The 4,314-nt window shown below is 40.0% G+C and overlaps 1 long non-coding RNA gene across 1 annotated transcript; it reads left to right on the top strand.

Moving 5' to 3' along the window:
- Positions 1-306: 306 nt before the first annotated feature.
- Positions 307-3,893, top strand: LOC116226029 (uncharacterized). The gene is made up of 3 exons (XR_004166205.2): positions 307-356; positions 1,483-1,595; positions 2,849-3,893. It is a non-coding gene; the product is annotated as an uncharacterized LOC116226029 (long non-coding RNA).
- The last annotated feature ends 421 nt before the right edge of the window (positions 3,894-4,314 follow it).

Raw genomic sequence — 4,314 nt, forward strand, 5'->3', positions numbered from 1 at the left:
ATTCTCTCTGCAAAGTCAGTCAAAAATGGCAGAAACAACTCACTTATACGATCTAGATATAAATATAGATTTTATTTTTCATTGCAGGAAATGTCCTACCATTTCTAACGACACTGACAATTTGTGGTTTGTACCATAGTTTTTTCTCTGTATTACGAAGGTGTATAGGAACTCTTGAGTCACAGCCTGAACCACTCATTGATCACCTGAGGAAAGGACTGAGTCAGCCATGGGAGCACAGGTGAAGGTAATTTACCTCCTGGACAGCATTTAAGGGCTGACTGCCACTGGGAAGGATCTCTTTCTGGAGATCCCTCTGTGGAGTCTTTCCTGCAAACTTAGATCTTTAGATACAGGTAAGCATTCCTTCCCTGTTTATTTCGGTTTTTCATTTTCACCACGGTAATCTTTTTAGCTGTGGCACCAACTGTAACAGAGGGTCTCTGGCAACTCAACAGAGTGTGGTGCTTAGTTGTACAGCAATCAAAAGTCAGATAACCATTGAAGGAACAGAATTCACAGTCATAGGCATCAATGTTCCTTATACACTAAACAATGCAGTTAAGCTCTGGTGAGGGGATTTACAACAACCAGCATGGTGAGAAGGGAAGACTTAAGTCAGGCAACGTGGTAAGACATTTCTCCAACCATCTGTAATTACACCAGCCGTTTAGCAGTTCTTCTACATCTTAGCAACTTTAGTTTGCACTTACTCTTTTCTTTTTTTTCCTGATTCCCATGTTCTCTTTTTCCCTAACTCTTTCTTTCATACATTCAGTCCTGAATAACACTCTGAGGGAGCTTCATTATGCAGCTGTGAAGTTGCATGCAAGTAAAAGTTCAACAGTCTCACGGAGTTCACAAGTAGCTCCGCTTTACAGATGCTGTCATTTCTCAATAAATCACCCATTCTTTCTACTTTTCTTTTGCATACTTTTTTTTCACTCACTGTTGTGTATTTTAATAATACTCAGAGGTTGGTGATGCACTGGAACAGGTTGTCCAGAGATGTTGTGGATGCCGCATCCCTGGAGGTGTTCAATGCCAGGCTAGATGTGACTCTGGGCAGCCTGGTCTAGTGACTAGCAAAACCCTGCCTGTGGCAGGGGAGTTGAAACTAGACGATCTTTGTGGTTTCACAAAGGTTTTTCAACCTAGGCCATTCTATCATTATATGATTCTATGATTTAAATGTTACGAAAAGTGTGACAGCTTCCATCCCAGAGTCTTGTTGGGCTCTGCTGTGGGCTTGATTCCAGCAATGAGGAAGGGGTGCTGGTTGTATTATAACTTCCCAAGCACAGGCTATGTGTCATGCTGTGACTCTCCAGGCAGGAGATGCAGCTCAAGTCCTGAAGTTTCACTAAAAGAGCAACTGATGTTAATTATGCAAGCACCAGAAAACAATTTGAGAGTCAGTTTGTGGTTGTTACCCCTTGTTGATCCACGTTCTGTCTTTGAAATAAATTCTATTCTCAGCAGATGTGCATGAGGAAGAAGATAGGACTCAATATGGAGAAAGCTGTTATGAAGGAAGCACAACAACATCCAACCTGTGGTGTGTGATCTGTCTGCAGCCTGGCCCAGCTGGCAAGGTGGCTACCCATATCCACACAGCAGCAGCTCTGCCTGAAGTTGTGGGCTGAGCAGCAACCACAGTGTGCTACCAGCACTGTGCTGGCTGACAACAGGGCACAGGGAGGGCAGTGCTGACTCAAGTGATGGCAAATAGGTGTTTGCATTTTGATACATTGGCTAAGCACAGCGCTCTGCAAAGAATACACAGCTGTGCTTTCTGTTTTGATAAAGGATTTTAAGAGTAGGTTTCAAGATTGCAAAAAAAAAAAAAAAAATCATTTTATGTTTGTGACGCTATTTTCTGTTGATATAAATACGTTGCTTACAGTTCTCAAGTGGAATGCATACAGTTGCATTCAGATCTTCAACTCAAAAATCTGATTGTGTCACTTTACCAGATTTTCATAATCCCTCTCTTACCAGAGAGAAATATCCTTCACTTCATAATCACACCTCATTCATGTCATAAACTATTGGCAGTATGTACATTTGTGATCAGCTGTTGAGGGAGAAGCACAGGAAGAGTAAAGTTTCCTCAAAAATCTGATGAACCCTTTGAGACCTCACTAAGAGTTGCAGCCACTGCCATCAAACCAGCTGATGGGTTAGCTGCATAAAAATGGGGTTAAATATCCCACTAGTCTTATGGCTTTATTCCTCTTTTTAAAAATTTTTTATTTTTTAAAAAGAAAAATATTAGGAATTAAAATACTTTGTTAATTACACATTAACTATATTGCTTATTTTACAAGGGCTGCTCCTATTTTATGATGTCTCACAATGTCAGAGGCAGATACTGGTGGCATAGCAGCAGAGATGGAACCTTCCCAGAAATATTCCATTATGTTTTTTTGCTGTGTGAGAGATGGCAGCAGAGGGGCAGTCTGACAAAATGGTGTCTGGCATGGAAGTGTGTATGAAGTACAGATGTGTTGTTTAATTCCTCCATGCAGAAAAAACGGCACCCGCTGACATTCACTTCCACTTATTGAATGGAGATCAAACAGTGGCTGTGAGCACAGTGACACTTTGAGTGGTACATTTCCACTGTGGAGGCAGTGGGTCACCTCTGCTGGTACAGATTTTTATGACCATGGCCTGCAGGCTGTTGTTCACTGCAGGTGAAAGTGCATAGCTAATGGTGGTGACTATGTTGAAAAAGAGTGTTTTCTGTAGCTAAGAATTTGCTCTATCAAGTAGTGTTATTGTTCTCTTTTTTGTTGTTGTTGTTGTAGTTTCCATGGAAATAATTAGGAGTTTACTTTCACAGCAACTTATGGATATGTTCTTCACTCAATGCAGCCCGGGCAAGCCAAAGAGTTGGACACCATGAGCCAGAACAAGTCTTCCCTTTCTCTGATGGATCACTTTTTGATGAGACAAAAACTTTCTGTGCCAGGGAAGCACAGAGGTGATTGACTTGTCAAGTCAGTGAGGGCTTCTTTACTGGGATATTAATTCATGTTTTCTGAAGCTCACTGTAGTGTCTGCTTCATCAAGCACATCTTTCTAGTAAAAAATAGGTCCTTATTCCTAACCTATGGACTATAAATCTCCTAAGCTATGTCTCTGGGTACCTGTAAAATTGCTGAGTACATAAAGAGCAGAGTCATCATCAGAATAACAACAATAACATTTTTTGACTACACAACTCAGCTACATGCTGTGGATGTGGGTTTACCAAGGAGACAGACTATTGCTAGCTTCCTTTCTGACTTGCAGACTTCACATCTCAATTGCACTGCCTGTAACTGCTATATTAATACATACTGTATATTTTAATACATATTGTATGATATCTTAGGCAATAACATATTCATGTGAAATTCTATAAAATGTTGTAACATTCTTCTCGAAAAAACAAGATAAAATGACACTAAAATAAAAATGAAGGATTTATACTTGTTTGAATTTCACACAATGATTGTGCCTTTGAGAAGCCAATAGTTATTATGTTGAAAAAGGTAAATCTATAAATAAGATTTAAAGAACACAGATGCATAAAGCACAGAGGAAAGAGTGGTTTTCTGGAGTCTAAATGTACCTGCCACTTGCTTGCTTCTGATCTCAGTCAACATGAGTAAATTAGGTTGCTGCTTTTCATCATCTGTTCTCAGATTGGTGTCAAGGACTACTTTAGTGTCTCAGAACACATTTTATGTTAGGAATATATGACCAGTGTGGAAGTGAAAGTGGGCCCTGTTGGCACTACAGGCATGCGTGGAGGGAGAGGGCAAGAGTTTTTAGAGCAGACAAGCCAGAAAGTAACTGGTCAGTTGAACAGCTGATATTGCGAAGAGGCCATCACAGGATCAAGGATTGGTTCTGTATGCCTGTGGAATGAGATAAGGAAGTAATTATGTTAAAATATATACTCTTATCCTATGAAGGTTTGTTTATATATTTACTCTCATGAAGATGAGTAACTTTCATGACTTCATTGGGATTATTGTTTAAGATTCTCACGTGCTTTTCATCTTTTCCTCTGCTGAAGACAGATCTACAGGGAAATTGTTCTCAGAACATTTTTCATCTTACAGTCAGGTACTGCCTCAGTTATGAAACTGATAACGTCGCCTATCATAGAATCGCTCAGGTTGAAAAAAATCTTTAAAGATCATCGAGTCCAACCACGACCTAACCATACTACCCTAACACTAACAGCCCTCCGCTAAATCTTGTCCCTATCAGTTTACACTGGATACTGAATCTTCTTAATGAGAACCAAGACAACAG

This window comes from Phasianus colchicus, chromosome 4 (assembly GCF_987193195.1).
Source record: "Phasianus colchicus chromosome 4, bPhaCol1.hap1.1, whole genome shotgun sequence".
In the NCBI taxonomy this organism is placed as follows: domain Eukaryota; kingdom Metazoa; phylum Chordata; class Aves; order Galliformes; family Phasianidae; genus Phasianus; species Phasianus colchicus.